This window comes from Aquarana catesbeiana, linkage group LG02, assembly GCF_042186555.1.
Source record: "Aquarana catesbeiana isolate 2022-GZ linkage group LG02, ASM4218655v1, whole genome shotgun sequence".
Lineage (NCBI taxonomy): Eukaryota > Metazoa > Chordata > Amphibia > Anura > Ranidae > Aquarana > Aquarana catesbeiana.
Window position 1 is genome coordinate 177,858,431 of NC_133325.1, and position 21,331 is coordinate 177,879,761.

Sequence of the window (21,331 nt, forward strand, 5' to 3'; positions counted from 1 at the left end):
TTTACAATCACTTAAAGTAAATTCATACACACTGAATATTTCCCTCTATCAGTACTGTAAATGTAATGTTTATTTACTATTGTAGAAATAAGCACTTTCTGTATTTAATATTTTTTTCCTTTCTGCATACAACGACTTTCCCTTTAGTTTCTATATCCCTGATAGTTTATTTTTTCAGGGCAAAATAAATGCCCTGAACAGCGCTCCTTGCAGTCCCCAGTACTATTTGTTATTTTTAATCACATTGTGCCTCCCACCTCCCCATTGATGAAAATGGATCCTGTTTCTTTAAATAATTCATGTTAATCTAGCTGCTGGATGGAAATGATGGGCAGTGAATACAGTGACATCAGCAGCAAAGCAATATCAGCCACCTGCTTCCAGCAAGAGACACACACATAGAGAGAGAGAGAGGGTGGAGGGAGAACCCGAGCTACACCCCTTCTTTAACTCCTCGCTGCACTTGAGCTTCAGAACAGAATATCCAGGTGAGTGACCTGCCCCCCAGACAGCTCCCTGCTCTACAAACTGCACCCCATCCTGATTGTTCTCATACAACACTTTGCAGGCAGCCCCAGTTTCGTTTCCTGCAGCTGCCGACAGCAGCTGGTGCCTGCTGGGTCGCACAGGCCTTCTCTCACAATCTAGAATCACTTTCTAAAATCTCCTGTCTGATGCCTACTCTCCTCCCTGCCTGTCCTGCATACAGATGGACACGTGCAGCCTGGCGAGATTAGCGAGCTTTCCTGACCCACAAAACTGGTTGTTAGGAAGTTAGGTCAGCATCATCGTTAACGTTAACCAATCCCGCTCTCCCATTCCTAATACTGAAGCTTAGAGTTAACCTCTTATATATTCAGTAAGTATTATGGATGGGGTTGATTGGTGATCAATAATAAAAGGTAATAGAATCTTTAGGCGGTAACCTATTGTTATCCAACTTCTACCTATCCTATAACTATGATTGAAGGATCAATCGGGCTCTCTGAATCTTACTGTATTAAACTGTGCTGTAATTGTACTGTCTGCCCTTATGTTGTAAAGTGCTGCATAAACTGTCGGTGCTATTAAAATCCTGTATAATAATAATCAATCGATAGACAATCTGAGTTGTGCATTCACAAACAATATTATTACCCATGATCTAGTTCAATGTATTTATTATCTTAATTTCCTATCTTTCAAAATCTTCATCTTAAGGAAGTTGCAGGATATTAAGGACCCTTATACAAATTCTAAATCACTTCTACATTTGGACAATTCAGCGTCTACAGACAGGGCAGATCAGAGGTTTAAGATATACATTGGGAGAAGAGCTGAGGCCGACTCAAGGGTGCCTCGCCTCTTCTGTTCCCAGCTGCTAAATTAGCGTGCACACACTTCCCCTCCCCTCTTATTACAGAATATACAGTGCAGTCATATTGTGCTGTAGAATAAATAAAGATGTCAGATCTTCAGCTTCCTGCATTAATCAGGGCTTGTAAGAGGGTGCTGGAGCCCCTAGGTTGTAGGATGGGCCAAGCCCACTATCCAGAGCTTTTGACTTTGTGAGGTTTATGATGTAGGTTTAAAAATAAAATAAGAAAACACTGGCAGCTTGTGAATGAAAACAGGTTTAGCCAATTTTAGTTTTTGCCTGAGCTTGTGAAATTTCCAAAAGGGAGGGAGAGAGGGGACTGGAAGGAAGGAGCGCAGACTGATTCGTGACCAGAGATGAGGGGCGGATGGGAGCTGTGTGTCTGCTTGTTCTTAGATGGATGGCATTATGTGATTGTATGTAGGTGATTCTTCTCCACAGAGGCGCAGAGCAGGCGTCCCATCTGTTGTGTGCTGCACCTGATAAACTCAGTGGGTGACTGCAGCTCCTGGCAGAAGGTGAACACTGGCAGAGCATCATGTGGAAGCAAGACAGAGTTCATCCAAGTGGAGAGAGAAGGTAGCAACATTATACCTTTACAAACGCTGAAGGAAATTCCACCTTTCTACTGAACATCTCTAGAAATATTCTCTTTACAGCATCCTTTCTCAACTAGGGTTCTGTGGAAACCCTAGGGTTCCTTCATAGGTTGCGGGGGGCTTCTTGAGCAATGAGAACTTCCTTCCAAATGACTACAGATGTGTGGAGCATTCTTTCCACTGACCATCACGCTAATGTACCATGAGCTTTAGATATACAGTAAAACCTTGGTTTGAGAGTAACTTGGTTTGAGAGCGTTTTGCAAAACAAGCAAAACTTTTAACAAAATTTTGACTTGCTATACAAGCGATGTCTTGATATATAAGTAGCGTCATGTCACAACTGAGTATAAAACAGAACAGAGGCGCCTCGAAGTGTAGCAATATGGTTACATTTAATGAAGGTACAACACTTAGCAACTCACATGGTTGATGATTAAAACAGGCACATCTGAGTATGCAGGTATCCGGGGTAAAGCTGTCCAAATAGACCGTCCTCCGCACCACGACGTCATCCCTTCCATGCTGCGTGCCTTGCTTTCAAATCGCTCTACTGCAGAGTAGTCTTCCCGGTCACGATTGCAGATGACAGCTGTGATAGCTGGCAGTGCGGAGGACGGTCTATGTGGACAGCTTTACCCTGGATGCCTGCATACTTAGATGTGCCTCTTTTAATCATCAACCATGTGAGTTGCTAAATGTTGTACCTTCATTAAGTGTTACCATATTGCTACACTTCGAGGCACCTCTTCTCTTTTATACACTGTAGCTCCTGCTGGATTTTGCTTCTAATCCCCTTGTGGAGGCTGCCATTTGTGGAAGGACATTTTATGGTTACACAACCTGGTCACATTGCTATAATCTTTTTATATAAACTCTAGACTGAAGGACTTATGAATAAATGGTTGTGGAACGAATCATCTGAGTTTCCATTATTTGTTATGGGGAAATTCGCTTTTTGATATACAAGTGCTTTGGATTACAAGCATGTTTCCGGAACAAATTATGCTCGCAATCCAAGGTTTTACTGTACTGATTATTATCAGGGGTTCCCTGAGACCAGAAAGTTATTTCAAAGGTTCCTTCATATTAAATATGTTAAGAAAGACTTCCTTACACTGGACAAACATTGCAAAGGTGCAGGATTCATGTTTCTAACAATGTTAATTTAGTAGACGAAAACACTTTCATCAGCTGCATGCTTTCAGTGACAAAAACTAAAAGAAAATATAATTCATATTAAGTCAATTGATGAACCATGACGAAAATCAATTCCAATTTTCATCAATAAACAAAACAGAATGAAAATGTGCGGGAGGGACCCACCTGAACATCCGCTTTCCTCAAAGCTCGGCCTCTCTGTTAAAGTGATTGTAAACCATCACCTTGTGAAACAACCCCATCAGTTTAAAATAGAACATTTTTTTAGCTATAAAAAACCATTATAAATACTTTTTTTTTTTTTTTGTGATCACATTCTCTCTGTTCTCAGCTGCATAAGAGCTGGGGGGAGGAGAAGCAGCATCACACTGATCTTCTCAATTAATGGCTGTGCAGTGGGGGGCATGTCAGAACAAGTCTGATCATTGGAGGAGAGTACACTGAGTTCCCAGCATAGCTAGATAACTGACCATGGTGTGTTCTCCTGCTTAGTGTGATCAGTTTTTAATAGGAGAGCAAGCTAGGGGACTAGCAGGAACACAGGGGATTTCACACACAGGAAGCAATAAAAAGAGAAGAGGATAAATTATCATACAAGTACATGGTGCAGCAGGCACATATCAGAAATATGAAGTGTTGGGGTAACAAACGCTTTAAAGCCCCTGCCACCTGACAAGCTGTATTGGTTGAGGGACGCAGGCTCCCTCTGTCTGCCTGCTGCCTGGGAGTTCTGGAACAATGCCATGCAAAGCTGGGAGTTCTGGAACAATGCCCTACAAAGATGGGAGTTCTGGAACAATGCCCTGCAAACCACATGGTGAGTGTTTCCCCTCCTAGGAAGGTAGCAGTGCTTAGCACTGTATAAAATAACAGCCTCTCCAGACCAGTTCTCTGTGCACTCCCTCACTCCCATTTACTTGCCTATCCCCATGTACATGTTATTAGATTTTTACTCCAGGAGTATATAAAGAGTTTGGAAACTTTAGAGAAATTTTACTCGACTAAAATGTGACCAAATCTAAAACAATTTAAATGACTAAAATACGACTAAAACTAAAATGGCATTTTTGTCAAAGGACTATGACTAAAACTAAACTGAAATTTAACGTCAAAATTAACACTTGTTTATAACAAGTCAATTCACCCAGAATTAATATTTAAATTGTGGTAAATGAAGTATGGAGGCCACCAATTTTTGTTATTTCTTAAACAGATTATGACACGTCACTCATCTCTGCTCCGATGACAGGGAGCAGAGATCCGTGACACTGTCACTAGGCAGAATGGGGAGATGCTTGTTTACATTAGCATCTCCCCGTTCTTCCTCCCCGTGAGGCGATCGCGGGTATCCCTGCGGCGATCGAGTCCGCGGAACCCGCGACCCGAGTCACGGAGCTTGCCGTGGGCGCGCGCTGACTGCCTTTTAAAGGGGAACGTACAGGTACGTGATTCTGCCTGTACGAGCCCTTCTGCCGACGTATATCGTTGTGAGGCGGTCGGCAAGCAGTTAATAGCTTTAGTATTTTCAGTAGAGATGAGTTTGGGCATACTCCAAACTCACCTCTAACCAAAACCCTGAACTCTTGCTTTTTGTACCCCAATGAGCTGTGGGCCAGATCATTCTCCAACCTGCAGCTCACAGAAGCTGTGAGGTGGGGAATGATCTGCCCATTCTTCTTTGCAAAATAGCTCAAGCTCTGTCAGATTGGCTGGAGAGCGTCTGTGAATAGCAATTTTCAAAAGATTCTCAATTAGATTTAGGTCTAGACTTTGACTGGGCCATTCTAACAGATACAATTGCTTTGATCTAAACTACTCCATTGTAGCTCTGGCTGTATATTTAGGGTCGTTTTCCTGCTAGAAGGTGAACCTCCACCCTAGTCTCAAGTCGTTTGCAGATTCCAACAAGTTTTCTTCTAAGATTTCCCTGTATTTGGCTCCATCCACCTTTCCATCAACTCTGACCAGCTTCCCTGACCCTGCTGAAGAAAAGTATGCCCGCAACATGATGCTGCCACCACCATGTTTCACAGTGGGGATGGTGTGTTCAGGGTTATGTGCAGTGTTAGTTTTCCGTCACACATAGCATTTTGCTTTTAGGTCAAAAAGTTAAATTTTGGTCTCCTCATCTGACCAGAGCACCTTCTTCCACATGTTTGCTGTGTCTCCCACATGGCTTATCGCAAACTGCAAATGGGATTTCTTATGGCTTTCTTTCAACAATGGCGTTCTTCTTGCCACTCTTCCATACAGGCAGACTTATGCCCCGTACACACGGTCGGATTTTCCAATGGAAAATGTCCGATCGGAGCGTGTTGTCGGAAATTCCGACCGTGTGGGGGCTCCATCGGACATTTTGCATCGGATTTTCCGACACACAAAGTTGGAGAGCAGGAGATAAAATTTTCCGACAACAAAATCCGTTGTCGGAAATTCCGATCGTGTGTACACAAATCCGACAGAGAAAGTGCCACGCATGCTCAGAATAAATAAAGAGATGAAAGCTATTGGCCACTGCCCCGTTTATAGTCCCAACGTACGTGTTTTACGTCACCGCGTTCAGAACGATCGGATTTTCCGACAACTTTGTGTGACCGTGTGTATGCAAGACAAGTTTGAGCCAACATCCGTCAGAAAAAATCCTAGGATTTTGTTGTCGGAATGTCCGAACAAAGTCCGACCGTGTGTACGCCCTATAATAGTTGTCCTGTGGACAGATTGTCCCACCTGAGGTGTGGATCTCTGCAGCTCCTCCAAAGTTACTATGGGCCTCTTGGCTGCTTTTCTGATTAATGCTCTCCTTGCCTGGCCTGTCAGTTTAGGTGGACAGCCATGTCTTGTTAGGTTTTCAGTTGTGCCATACTCTTTACATTTTCATATAATGGATTAAACAGTGCTCCGGGATATGTTCAGTGCTTGGGATATTTTTTTATATCCTAACCCTGCTTTAAACTTCTCCCCAACCTTTTACCTGACCTGTCTGGTGTGTTCCTTGGCCTTCATGATGCTGTTTGTTCATTAAGGTTCTCTAACAAACCTCTGAGGGCTTCACAGAACAGCTATATTTATACTGAGATTAAATTACACACAGGTGGACTCTATTTACTAATTAGGTGACTTCTGAAGGCAATTGGTCTCACTAAATATTAATTAGGAGTATCAGAGTAAAGGGGGGTGAACACAAATACATGCCACACTTTTCATATATTTATTTGTAAAAAATTTGGAAAACCATTTATCATTTTCTTTCCACTTCACAATTATGTGCCACTTTGTGTTGGTCTATCACAGGAGTCTCCAAACCCCGGCCCGTAGGCCACATCCGGCCCGCTTGTGCCTTTTTTCTGGCCCGCGGCTCACCCAGACGCATAGCATTGCTGATCTGCTGCCTTTAAAAGCAGCAGATCGGCAGTATGACTGCCAGGTCCCGCAAACAAAGCCGCTCCACCACACCCTCCCATGCTGTCACACTATGCTGAGGATTGGCTGCTTGGGACTGCCTGTCCTAGTAACCAATGACGTCATCAGCGTGGCACCTCCCGGCGTCCCGCCCGCTCTTTGTATTAGAGATCCTTCCACGTATGTAGCAGCGGGCGTGAATTGGGAGGTGCAGGAGAGCTGCTCGAGGCAAGAGGCAAGAGGCAAGTGGCAAGAGGCAAGTGGCAAATGGTAAATATACATGTACAGGAGACTTTGCTGGGGATGCTGATGATGGGGCCATTGCTGGGGACACTGGTGGGGAGACTGATGATGGGGAGACTGCTGGGGACACTGATGGTGGGGAGACTGCTGGGGACACTGATGGTGGGGAGACTGCTGGGGACACTGATGGTGGGGAGACTGCTGGGGACACTGATGATGGGGAGACTGCTGGGGACACTGATGGTTGGGAGACTGCTGGGGACACTGATGATGGGGAGACTGCTGGGGACACTGATGATGGGCTGATGGTGGGGAGACTGCTGGGGACACTGTTGATGGGGAGACTGCTGGGGACACTGATAATGAGGAGACTGCTGACAGGGACACTGAGGATTTGTAAACTCTGCTGGGGACACTGATACTGGGGAGACTGAAACTGGGGACACTGATGATGGGGACAATGTTGATGGGGAGACTCTGATGGGGACACTGGTATTGGGGAGATTCTGATGGGGGACACAGAGGTGCGGAAAGGCTCTAATAGGGACACAGATGTGTGGAAGGGTCTGGTGGGGACACAGACATCTTGAAAGGCTCTAATGGAGGACACAGATGTGTGGAAATGCTCTGATGGGGACACAATGTGCAAGGAAACACTGACGGGGACACAGACATGCGGAAAGGCTATGATGAGATTATTTAAATTTTGTTCGTTTATTTATAAATACATTTTTTTTTTGGCCCGCAAATATTTGTAAAATCTACAATGTGGCCCTCAGGCTAAAAAGTTTGGAGACCCCTGGTCTATCACATAAAATCTCAATAAAATACATTTACGTTTTAGTTGTAACATATCAAAATGTGGAAAATTTGAAGGGGTGTGAATACTTTTTCAGGGCACTGTATACATTTTTGGTTGCTTTGTTCTGTCAGAAGGGAACTATAACCTAACAAACAGAACAACAATAACAAAATATACATATTTTAACAATGAACAATCCTTCTTCTGCTCCTGATGGGAGGGACCCCTTCCCGAACAAACAGGCTCCAAAAAAGGTGTGTGAATTGCAGGATTGGTACAAGTGTCCATCCAAGCACTGATTGGGGTAACTGGGTAGCAGGGACAGTAACTAAACAACAGTCCTTGTTGGTTGCTATGGACAACGGCACTTGTTAAACAATGAAATGTTGGCAAACACACAAGTCCTTTCCCCGGGTGTAATCCTTGATGATGGCAGGTTAACCTGAGTTCCCCTCTCTTCTGTTGCTAGGGGCAATGACCATCAGGTTTCCCGTGACAAGGGGGATCTCTGTGAGACCTCCAAATGTAGCGGTGCCCCCATAGGGTTGCTGAGTGTAGTAGTTCCACCTGTCGCCCTGCTCAACCAGGCATTCACTTCCAGTCACACTTTACTAGACAATGAACAGTCCATCAGCTTTTTTTTGTTGTTTATTGGGGGATTTAACTTGGATGGGGTAAAGGGAACATGGGATGCCCAGATAAATGAATTCAAACAGATGAAAAAGATGGTTGGAATCTGTACTTTCAGTCTCTAAAGCTCCATACTCCTCCAGCACATTACTTATGAACGCTGCATTCTCTACTGCAATGCTTGATTCCTAACACTGCTAGCACATGGTTAGGCCCCACTCTGAATAAGCCCTAACAGTTCAAGATTCACCATTTGCTGGCAGGGGTCTGCAGTCCCCTTTGGTGTAGCAACCAATAGCAATGAAAAGAGTATTTTCTGTGCTAGCTGTAACTTGGTAGACTACTGGTCCCAGTCAGTCCTGTGCAAGCTCTGCCAACCCTCCTGGCTGCAGCAACTTGTCTCTAAACCCAGCGACATCAGTCTCTCCTTCTGGCTCTATATCCACTCCTGGCATGTCGATCCCAGATCTTCTGACTGTGCCTGTCACTCACCGACCCCAGATGAATCCCTCCTGATGACTTGTCCGGCAATGTTCCCCGCTGTCTTTCTCCTGCTCCTGTTCAGGACACCCATCGTTTGGGTTGTATGGAGAGGTTCCTTCCCAGCTCCCGAGCTCCAGGCCCAAGGACACAACCCCCCCCCCCCAGAAGGGGGCTCCCTCAAAGGCCATGACAGCCCCCAGATCAAAAACAAACCAGGCCTAGCTTTCAGCTACTCCTGCCTAAATTTACCTGCACTGGCTGTAACAAAAAAAAAAAACAATTACGTCTGGCAACCTACCTAAGGTAGAGGGTGCTACAAAAGTATATGTAAATCCTCATCTTGTATATCAACCCATTCAGTTTAAAATAGAAATTAAAGGCAAAACGTGTGTATAAATATACAAAAACATTGCAAACCTATATATATATATATATATATATATATATATATATATATATATATATATATATACACACACACACACACAGTATCTCACATAAGTGAGTACACCCCTCACATTTTGTAAATATTTTATTATATCTTTTCATGTGACAACACTGAAGAAAGGACACTTTTGTACAATGTAAAGTATTGAGTGTACAGCTTGTATAACAGTATAAATTTACTGTCCCCTCAAAATAATTCAACACACAGCCATTAATGTCTAAACCGCTGGCAACAAAAGTGAGTACACCCCTAAGTGAAAATGTCCAAATTGGGCCCAAAATGTCAATATTTTGTGTGGCCACCATTATTTTCTAGCAACGACCTTAACCCTCTTGGGCATGGATTTCACCAGAGCTTCACAGGTTGCAACTGGAGTCCTCTTCCACTCCTCCATGACGACATCACAGAGCTGATGGATGTTAGAGGCTTGCGCTCCTCCACCTTCCGTTTGAGGATGCCCCACAGATGCTCAATAAGGTTTAGGTCTGGAGACATGCTTGGCCAGTCCATCACCTTTACCCTCAGCATTTTAGCAAGGCAGTGGTCATCTTGGAGATGTGTTTGGGGTCCTTATCATGTTGGAATCCTGCCCTGAGGCCTAGTCTCCGAAGGGAGGGGGTCATGCTCTGCCTCAGTATGTCACAGTATATGTTGGCATTCATGGTTCCCTCAATGAACTGTAGCTCCCTAGTGACAGCAGCACTCATGCAGCCCCAGATCATGACACTCCCACCACCATGCTTAACTGTAGGCAAGCGACACTTGTCCTTACCTGGTTGCCGCCACACACGCTTGACACCATCTAAACCAAATCTGTTTATCTTGGTCTCATCAGACCACAGGACATGGTTCCAGTAATCCATGTCCTTAGTCTGCTTGTCTTCAGCAAACTGTTTGCGGGCTTTCTTGTGCATCATCTTTAGAAGAGACTTCCTTCTGGGACTACAGCCATGCAGACCAATTTGATGCAGTGTGCGGCGTATAGTCTGAGCACTAACAGGCTTACCCCCCCACCCCTTCAACCTCTGCAGCAATGCTGGCAGCACTCATACATCTATTTCCCAAAGACAACCTCTGGATATAATGCTGAACACGTGCACTCAACCTCTTTGGTCAACCATGGCAAGGCCTGTTTTGAGTGGAACCTGTCCTGTTAAACCACTGTATATATGTATATATTTTCAAGGACTGTATTATTTGGCTAATATATACTGAATTTAAGGATTGAAGTCACACATAAATGAAGAGCACAGATCACTTTATATTTAATCCATTTAATTATTGATTAATTCATTTAATACTATTGATCAATTTCGGCACCAGTTTATTATTATTTCATATGATCATTGTTTGCACATGTAGCATTAATATTGCACTCAAGTTTGTTTATATATCTGAAGCAGTGACTAGCAAGTGACTTGGAATCACATATACTTTAAAATAAGAGAACAGCGCCACACCTACACCTTTTGAAATGATATACCTAAAAAATGTACCTGTTTCGACTTACAAACAAATTCAACTTAAGAACAAACCTACAGACCCTATCCTGTTTATAACCCAGGGACCGCCTGTATAGCATACCTGGCCAATGCCTCTGGAAGCTTGAAATCACTGAAGTAGACACTGCCACTCCAGTGATCTCCACTTGCTTCTAGATCCTGCACCAGCTGGCTGGCCTGCTGCATTCTGAACATAGGAAGTCAGCTGTACGGCCTTTGTGCCATTCAGAGAATGCTTTGTGTTCGTTACATAGATGGTAGCAACCCACCTCTTTTGAGGTGCCTCTAAAGTGTGACACCATGCGAGTGGTGTGACACCATGAGAGTACAACACTTTGACAAATGTACGAATGACAAAACTGAGAGTATGCAAGTAGCCTAGAAAATACTCCAACCCACCTTTTCAGATTCAGCATACCCAAGTCATGGCCAAGAACAGTAAAGGACAATTGAGATCTCTGGTGTGTAACACATGTCATTAGCAGCTTGGTAATTTCTAATTAGTAAGAGAGGTGTTGTATGCTTTCCATACAGGTTTTCCGTGCTAAATATGCAACTAAGAGCTACATTTTTTCTTTATTTGTGGAAGCAGGTTTCATAAAGGCCCCTTTGCTGCCTGGCAGGGGCGAGTGCTGTGAATTGTCCCATTAAGGACAGTGTGATCTCCAAATGACCATTAGAGCCTATATAAGCAACGGTACATAATTTTATGGCTCCTGCAAAGTGGATGTTTTTGGCACAGAAGCTTTGACACAAATAACTTTTACTGCATGTAGTAGACATTTATTACATGAAGAAAAATGAACACAAAATAGTTGCTGTCACTACAATTTATATTCTTACAGTAAAATAATAGCAGTTATAAAATGTTGAAAATCATTCAATGTACGCTTTGGCGCTATTAGTAATGCCAACAAACCTTCTCAAAAATTTGTAATAAAACATCAACTGATCTATACAAGCAAACATTTCCTGACTAAAGATGAAATCAACATATTCATTTTAATACCTGTCGCTGACAGCTAAACTGATGGTAATCCTGCCCATATTTTCTGAGCTTCACTGAGTAGTATTGAATATCAGCAGTGCTACACATTCCACCCTTTGGGGAACACAGGTATAGTAGTAAGAACAATGGCGCTCTGTAACTGATGAAGTTTTCATTTTTTTTCCTCCTTCCTCAGTGTCCCATATTAGGAATGGCATATTCCTATGTTTAAAAATGTCTGTTCTCTTGTAATTTACAGGAATGCAGTTACAGTATGTGCAGGCCCAATTTTTCTTTTTTCAATATACATTGCCTCAGTTCTAGAATTAAAACCTAGCTTTAGCATGGTAGATACAACAGATAAACTTGTGTATGTGAAAATGCAAACTGACACATTTATCTGTTACACAAAATTCAACAGTGATACTATACTTTGTGATTATAATATTTTAAAGAATGTGTGTATAATCATTTCAACACAGAGTACAGTTTAACTATGTCATCAAAATGAATTATAAAAGAACCCTAAATGTATTTTTAACTACAGGCCCCATATATATATTTACAGTGCCTTAAAAAAAGTATTGCTAACCCTTGAAATTTCGGGGTGATGTGCAGTGTTAGTTTTCTGCCACACATAGTGTTTGTTTTTAGGCCAAAAAGTTCAATTTGGTCTCATCTGACCAGAGCAACTTCTTCCACGTGTTTGCTTTGTGCCCCACATGGCTTCAGGCAAACGGCAAACGGGACTTCTTATGGCTTCCTTCCAACAATGGCTTTCTTCTTGCCACTCTTCCATAAAGGCCAGATTTGTGGAGTGCACGACTAATAGTTGTCTTGTGGACAGATTCTCCCACCTGAGCTGTGGATCTCTGCAGCACCTCCAGAGTTACCATGGGCCTCTTGGCTGCTTCTCTTATTAAAGCACTCCTTGCCGGCCTGTCAGTTTAGGTGGACTTTTCACATATTTATTTGTAAAAAGTCTCGAAAACCAGTTATCATTCTCCTCCCACTTTACAATTATGTGTCACTTTGTGTTGGTCTACCACATAAAATACCAATAAAATAAATTTACGTTTTTGGTTGTAACATGACAAAATGTGGAAAATTTCAAGGGTATGAATACTTTTTCAAGGCACTGTCTATATATACTGTATTCACAACGATTAGCCATAACATTATGACCACTCACCTAATATTGAGTAGGCCCCCCTTTTGCGGCCAAAACAGCCCTGACCTGTAGAGGCATGGACTCCAAAGAAACATCTACATTAACGGCAGGACCCAAGGTTTACAAGCAGAACATTGCCTGAAGCATCACACTCCACCGGCTTGCCCTTTTCCCATAGAGCATCCTGGTGCCATCTCTTCCCTAGGTAAGCGACGCACACACACCTGGACATCCACTGTATGTAAAAGAAAACACAATTTACCAGACCAGGCCACCTTCTTATATTGCTCTGTGTTCCAGTTCTGATGCTCACATGCACATTGCAGGTGCCTTTGGCTGTGGACACAGGTCATCATGGGCACCCTGACCGGTCTGTGGCTATAAAGCCCCATATGCAACAAACTGCAATGCACTGTGTGTTTTCATGTTTCTATAGGAACCAACGTTCCCTTTTTCAGCAATTTGAGCTACAGTAGCTCGTCTATTGAATCAGACTACACGGGACAGTCTTCGCCCCCCTCACGTGCATCAGTAGGCCTTGGCTGCCTAAGACCCTATTGCTGGTTCTGCAAGGGTGCTGACCAAACATGTCTTACACACTTAGCCATTAAAAAAAGGATTTACAAATGATATTCAATAGCAGTAGATCCATAGTGCCATCCCAGGAGCATATAAGGTCATCCAGGGAGCTTGTGGGGTACATTACAAGCCCATCTGAAGCAAATACATTATCTCACAAAAGTGAGTACACCTCTCACATTTATGTAAATGTTTTATTACATCTTTTCATGTGACAACACTGAAGAAATGACACTTTGCTACAATGTAAAGCATTGAGTGTACAGCTTGTATAACAGTGTAAATTTGCTGTCCCCTCAAAATAACTCAACACGCAGCCATTAATGTCTAAACCGCTGGCAACAAAAGTGAGTACACCCCTAAGTGAAAATGTCCAAATTGGGCCTAATTAACTATTTTCCCTCTCCAGTGTCATGGGAGAGAAAGCACAAAAACGCGCCACTCTAAGTGCAGTATTAGACACAATTTATTTGAGCACAGGATGTATTTGTCACGCCAATACTTACCAAGGCCGAGATGCCGAGAGCGGCTTGCCCTTACGACCACGCGCACCCGAACCCCCGAGAGTGAGACAGGGGATCGGAAGCACGCGGAGGCACGGGTCTCCGGTAAGCTGTAGGATGGCTTGGATGGTGGAGAGTCTTCTGAAGAAGTGCCTGGAGATGCAAGGGTAAAGGTTAAGAGATAACAGACTGGTGATAAGGAAGTCCTTGGAACTGAGGGAATCAAGGGGGTGGCAGCCCCGTGGGAACTATGGTAGGAAGCACAGGCAGAGGACAGGAAATCCAACAGGTCTGGAGTGATCCTTTAACAGGCCAAAGATCAGGGTGTCAGCAAGCAAGAGTGGTCTTATATCCAGGCAGAGGGTCAGGGTATCTAGCAAGCAAGAGTGGTCGTGTATCCAGGCAGAAGGTCAGGGTATCTAGCAAGCAAGAGTGGTCGTTATATCCAGGCAGAGGGTCAGGGTATCCAGCAAGCAAGAGTGGTCGTTATATCCAGGCAGAGGTCGGTATTACAAGTGACAGTAAGCAGGGTTCAAAACACAGGTCGGGGTAAGCTGACGACAAACCAGCAACCCGACTGGGCGCTGGTGTCGTCTAAAGTACCTCCCAGTAAGCGCGTCAGCGTGACGCGCTACCGGGCACCCGCACGGGCGACGGCACGCACACGCGGGCCGCCGTGCACCCGCGCGCGCCGTACCATCAGGCCGCGCACGGGTGCACGTCTCAACAACAACCCCCTGCGCATGCGCCCAGCGGCCCGGCGGACGGAGGTGACTTGTCTTCCGTGACAGTGCCCCCCTCCTAAGGGCGGACACCGGACGCCCAAGCTAGACATCAACTCCGGATGGTCTTGATGAAAGGTTTGAATCAAGCGAGGGGCATGTAGGTTCTTCGCAGGTTCCCATGAATTGTCTTCAGGCGGGTATCCCTTCCATTGGATCAGGTACTGTAGTTGTCTGCCCCTCCTTCTACAACCCAAGATAGCCTCCACCTCAAACTCGTTCTCACCGTCCACCCTGATTGGTGGGGGAGGAACCTCTCCTCTTTCTGGAAATGGACTGGGTACAACAAGTTTCAATAAAGATACATGAAAGACAGGATGGATCCTGTACGTTTTGGGCAGGGCTAACTCCATGGCCACGGGATTGATGATCCTCTTGATAGGGAAAGGACCAATAAATTTAGGTCCTAGTTTTCGGGATGGTAACTGCAGCTTGAGATTGGAGGTGGACAACCAAACCTCTTCCCCTATGTTAAACTTTGGATTCTCCTTCCTGCCTCGGTCATACTGCTCCTTGTAGGTCCTCTGAGCCTTTTGTAACATGCTTTGGATCTCCTGAAAATTGGCTTGTAAGGATATTATTCTGTCCTGTACTGCAGGAACTGTTACCTCAGGAGTGTCCTTAGTCAGGAACGTGGGGTGAAACCCGCAGTTGGCCCAAAAGGGCGTCTGGTTGGTAGCCGCGTGAACTGAGTTATTATACGCAAATTCTGCATATGGAAGAAGTTTTGACCAATCATCCTGAGATCCTGAACAGAAGCAACGGAGATACTGCTCCAAAGTCTGATTTGTCCTCTCCGTTTTGCCATTGCTCTGAGGGTGATAGGCTGATGAGAGGCATACTTTAATATCCAGGGCCTTACAAAGTTCCTTCCAGAATTTGGACGTGAATTGCACGCCTCTGTCAGACACTATATTCTTTGGTACCCCGTGAAGCCTTATGACCTCTTTCAGAAAAACGTTGGCTGTTTCTGCTGCGGAGGGAGTACCAATCATAGGTAGAAAGTGGGCCATTTTGGACAGACGGTCGACCACAACAAAAATGGTAGTGTAGCCTTCTGAGGCTGGCAGATCCACAATGAAATCCATAGACACGTCGGACCATGGTCGTTCCGGAATAGGGAGTGGTTTAAGTAAACCCCAGGATCTGGCGTTCTGGCCCTTGCTGCGTTGACAACGGAGACAAGAGGCCACATATTCGCTGCAATCTCGTCTCCAACCCGGCCACCAGAAGGAGCGGGAAATCAAGTCAGCTGTCTTCCTAACTCCGAAGTGGCCGGCCAATTTATGGTCGTGGCACATCTTGAGAGCGGTTAACCGGGTTTGTTGGGGCACAAAAATTTTGTCCCGGACCCAAAAGAGGCCCTCATCTTTCCTCAGGGATTGTACCTCCGGATCGGTACATGTATTGGATGATCTCTTGATCGAAGACATCAGGTCTGTCTGTGTCAATCCAAGAAAGTTGTGAGGTGCAAGAATTGTACTTGGTTCTGAGGTCTGGAGTTCTGCTGAGAACATCCGGGAGAGGGCGTCTGCTTTTCCATTCTTTTTGCCAGGTCTGTAAGAGATATGGAAATTGAAGCGCGAAAAGAACAGGGCCCAACGAGCTTGTCTGGGTTTGAGGCGTTTTGCTGTTCGGAGGTACTCAATATTCTTGTGGTCGGTGAAAATCATCACCGGATGGAGTGCCCCCTCAAGTAAGTACCTCCATTCCTCCAGGGCAAATTTTATGGCCAACAGTTCCCTGTCACCTACGTCATAGTTTAATTCCGCCGCACTGAGTTTCCGAGAAGCAAATGCAACTGGGTGTAAGATGGCCTTGGGTCCCTGTCTCTGAGAAAGGATTGCCCCCGTGGCTATTTCTGATGCATCCACCTCCAACACGAACGGATGGGAAGGATCAGGATGCCGGAGAATAGGAGCGGAACTGAACAGATCCTTTAGCTTCATGAAAGCTTCCTGTGCTGCTTGGGACCACTGGAATGATCCGTGCCGGCGTGTTAACTGAGTGATGGGTGCCACTATAGTAGAGAATCCGACAATGAACTTCCGATAGAAGTTAGCGAATCCAATAAAGCGTTGAACCCCTTTCTTATCAGAAGGAGCTGGCCACTCCTGAATAGCCTGTATCTTTTGAGGATCCATCTCCACTCCATTTGCCGAAATGATAAACCCTAGAAATTGCACAACTGATTTTTCAAATTCGCACTTTTCCCTTTTTAGGTAAAGCCTGTGTTGTCTCAAAATGGTCAGAACTGTTTTGACGTGATCCCTGTGCAGTTCCAATGTAGAGGAAAAAATTAAGATATCATCCAGGTAGACTACGAGGAAGTCATCTAGGTATTTGCGGAAAATGTCGTTCACTAGGTGTTGGAACGTAGCCGGAGCGTTGCAGAGCCCAAAGGGCATCACCAAGTATTCGAAATGCCCGAACCTCGATCTGAAAGCTGTCTTCCACTCATCCCCAGCTCTGATTCGGATAAGGTTATATGCCCCTCGGAGATCCAATTTGGAGAAGATTCTGGCTGACCTAAAGCGTTGGAATAACTCTGGAATGAGCGGTAACGGGTACCGGTTTTTGATAGTAATATTATTCAACTGCCGGTAATCCACACAGGGCCTAAGGGAACCGTCCTTCTTACCAACGAAGAAGATACCTGCTCCGGCAGGTGAAGATGAGGGACGGATGAACCCTTTTTTCAGATTCTCATCTATATATTGTTTGAGAGCCTCCAGCTCTGTTTCGGAAAGAGGGAAGATACGCCCAAAAGGAATTTCTGATCCTGGCAATAGGTCGATTGGGCAGTCGTATGGTCGATGAGGTGGAAGACAATCGGCCATTTGTTTGCTGAAGACTTCTTGGAACTCGTGATACTCCTGGGGGACATGCTGGAGGTCAATCGGAGGAGCTGAGATCGTAGCACAGATCTTGGATCTCTGAGGGCGGCAGTGTTGAGAACAGTAGGAGGAAGGAAATGAGACCATCTTCGAGCTCCATTGGATAAGAGGGTCATGGGCTTGTAGCCAAGGTAATCCCAGAATGACTGGGAACATGGGAGAGTGGATGAGGTCTAAGCGCAGAAGTTCTTGGTGTCCTGAATCGGTGGTGGCTAGGATAGGTTGAGTCTCCTGGGTGATTAGGCCTGAACTGGGAAGGGACCCATCTGCCAAGTGGACTTGTAAGTGTTGCGTTTTAAGTTGTAAAGGCACATGCAAGGTTCGGGCCAGGGCAGCGTCCATAAAGCAGCTACATGTGCCTGAGTCAATGATCGCCGGCAGGCGGGATTCCCCTTCCGGTAGCTGTAACGAGATAAACAACATCACGTAAGATTTAGAGGAATTGTTATCTTGGTAGGTCATTGTTTTGGGTTGAAAAGACTTACTAGGCCTTATCGGGCAGTTGCGCAGGAAGTGGCCGGCACCCCCGCAATAGAGACACAAGTTGGACTGCCGTCTACGCTGTCTCTCTTCTGAGGTTAGCGGTGGGCGTACTAAACCTAGCTGCATCGGTTCGGAATCGGGAAGTGCAGTAGACCCAGCTGTAATGGGTGAAGATCCTGGAATGGGTTGGAGTCTTGGAGTTGCCCATGCCGGGCGAGGATTTTGAAATCGCTCTGACCGACGTTCCCTCAAACGCCGATCTAATTTGGTCGCTGCCTGAATTAACTCCTCTAACGATGTGGGGGTCTCCATCCTGGCTAATTCATCCTTGAGGAGCTCTGACAGACCTTGGCGATACTGGTAGCGTAAGGCTGGCTCATTCCAGTTAGTGTCGGCCGCCCAGTTACGGAATTCCACCGTGTAGTCCTCAATTGGTCTCCTTCCCTGGACTAGATGGTGTAGGATAGCTTCGGCGGTGGCCATACGCTGTGGATCGTCATATAGTTGGGCCATACTTTCAAAAAAGGTATCAATGGTATTAAGCACCGGACTCCCTGACTCCATCAGGCCGTGTGCCCAGGCCTGAGGTTCCTCCGACAACAGGGAAATCGCAAATCCCACCTTGACCACTTCTGATGCGAAGGTTCGGGGTTGCAACGCGAAGTAAAGAGTGCATGCATTCTTGAAGGCCCTGAACTTCTTACGGTCCCCTGAGAACCGTTCCGGAGTGGGAACCCTAGGTTCCGGAAGTGCCATTACTACTGTAGGACTGGCAGTGGCCTGAGGGAGCGGGCCTTCATTGCTAGGTGCTGGAGCTGCGGTGGCAGGGGGAAGTGCCCCCGTCAGTTGTTGGAGGCGGCTATCCACTTGTGTGTATCCCTCTTGTAGCCTCTGTACTGAATCAGCCAAGGCGGAGACTTGTTGGCATAAGATCTCCAAGGGAGAGCGCGCTCTGTCGGCCTCGGACATCTGGCTGGTTTGTACTGTAACGCCAATACTTACCAAGGCCGAGATGCCGAGAGCGGCTTGCCCTTACGACCACGCGCACCCGAACCCCCGAGAGTGAGACAGGGGATCGGAAGCACGCGGAGGCACGGGTCTCCGGTAAGCTGTAGGATGGCTTGGATGGTGGAGAGTCTTCTGAAGAAGTGCCTGGAGATGCAAGGGTAAAGGTTAAGAGATAACAGACTGGTGATAAGGAAGTCCTTGGAACTGAGGGAATCAAGGGGGTGGCAGCCCCGTGGGAAGTATGGTAGGAAGCACAGGCAGAGGACAGGAAATCCAACAGGTCTGGAGTGATCCTTTAACAGGCCAAAGATCAGGGTGTCAGCAAGCAAGAGTGGTCTTATATCCAGGCAGAGGGTCAGGGTATCTAGCAAGCAAGAGTGGTCGTGTATCCAGGCAGAAGGTCAGGGTATCTAGCAAGCAAGAGTGGTCGTTATATCCAGGCAGAGGGTCAGGGTATCCAGCAAGCAAGAGTGGTCGTTATATCCAGGCAGAGGTCGGTATTACAAGTGACAGTAAGCAGGGTTCAAAACACAGGTCGGGGTAAGCTGACGACAAACCAGCAACCCGACTGGGCGCTAGTGTCGTCTAAAGTACCTCCCAGTAAGCGCGTCAGCGTGACGCGCTACCGGGCACCCGCACGGGCGACGGCGCGCACACGCGGGCCGCCGTGCACCCGCGCACGCCGTACCATCAGGCCGCGCACGGGTGCACGTCTCAACAACAACCCCCTGCGCATGCGCCCAGCGGCCCGGCGGACGGAGGTGACTTGTCTTCCGTGACAGTATTGTACTCACAAAAGTATGTGACAGGTAAGCATATCAACAAAGTGAGCTGTGTGGGGGGGAATCCATCAGGGAGTCCATCAGGGTGTCCAGCCGGGAGTCCGTCAGGGGCTTTCTCCGTGGAGCGGGTCACGCTGGTGGATGCCGGCGTTTCCTGGTCCTCAGAAGCACGGGATGCCGGTGGATGACTCACTTCCGGTCGGACGAGTTAGTCAGTAGCAGGTGACGCATTTGCGGAGCATGAGCTCCTTCTTCAGGCCACTTATATCAGGGTCTACACTCTGCAGCGTTGCTCTTTACATCAGAGTTACCCTTAATGTCATGGTCTGCAGCGTTCCCCCTTACACTGTAAGAGAGAATACTGCAGACTATGATGTAATGGGAACTCGGAAGACACTGATTTAAGGGGGAATGCCAGGAACTCTTATGTGGGAAGAACTCTGGTGGTCACAGACCACCTTCTGCAGAGTGAATACACTAAGGTTAGGGGGAGTTACTGATATAAGAGGGAACCTTGATATCAGTGTCCCCCTTACCATAGTGTATTCACTCAAATTCCCCCCTTACATCAGGGACCCTCCCACACAGACTTTGTTTTGATTGGGTGGCTGGAGCTGTCACTGACCTGCCTCCTCTGTGGGACTGCTCGAGTGCAGGGCAGTGGAAGCACTGAGGGCAGGTTCAGTCAAATGGCAGGCCATGGTCCTCCTCTGCTTCTTCATCCTCCAGCTGGACTCCTCCCTGTCCTGGTGCTCCGGCTCCTGCCATTGAGGCTCAATCAGACCACGGTCCGAGTGACGGTCATGAAAGGGCACCAAACGGGCTCCATACCACCCCCCTGAGTCTGCTTGGCTTCAGAACTGTGCATGCACAGTTCCAAAGCTGGCCAGTGGCCATTTTTTTATGGGCAGCCGCGTCTGTAGTGGACATGTACAGACAGTTTAAAAACTGGCCAATTTTTACAAACTGTTTGTAAATTTATGGACGGTTGGCAATCTTGCACAGTAGGCTATGCAGTTTGGTCTGTTAGTACAGGGGTTCCATGTATTGACAAATCACAAATGGCAAAATGCTAAACTGAAAAGGTAATTTAAAGCTCAGCTCCGGGAAAATCAACCATTATATAAATACAACAGTCATGGGTATTTTTATTTGAATCTTGGATGCTTTGTGTATTTATTCCAGATCTGCGCAGTGTCAGAAACCATGAATCAGACCAAGACAGAAGTACAGTTAAATCACACTTGTTTAATAACAAAAGTAAACAGAACAAACGTAGTCAAAACATAGACAAAGTTCAGTAACAGGAACGGATTGTCAGACAAGCCAGAAAGTCAGGAGGCCAAAGATCAGCTTAGTGGAATCTGGAGCCAGAAGGAATGTCAGCCAAGCAAGTCTTTAACAGGAACGCAGGAGATAGTCTCTGTGATGTTGACCAAGGCGAAGGCAGAGATCACCGCGGCCGCCAGGCTGCAAGTCCTTGCGTGGCCCAAGGCTTGAGCTTGCGCCTCTCA

At 46.1% G+C, this 21,331-nt stretch overlaps 1 protein-coding gene across 1 annotated transcript in view; it reads left to right on the forward strand.

The window, feature by feature from the left end:
- The first annotated feature begins 365 nt into the window (after positions 1 to 365).
- BAZ2A (bromodomain adjacent to zinc finger domain 2A) overlaps positions 366 to 21,331 on the forward strand; it is a 164,923-nt gene continuing 143,957 nt past the window's right edge. The window contains exon 1 of the mRNA XM_073613917.1: positions 366 to 488. The gene's annotated coding sequence lies outside the window, so the exon portion shown is untranslated. The remainder of the gene's footprint in view (positions 489 to 21,331) is intronic.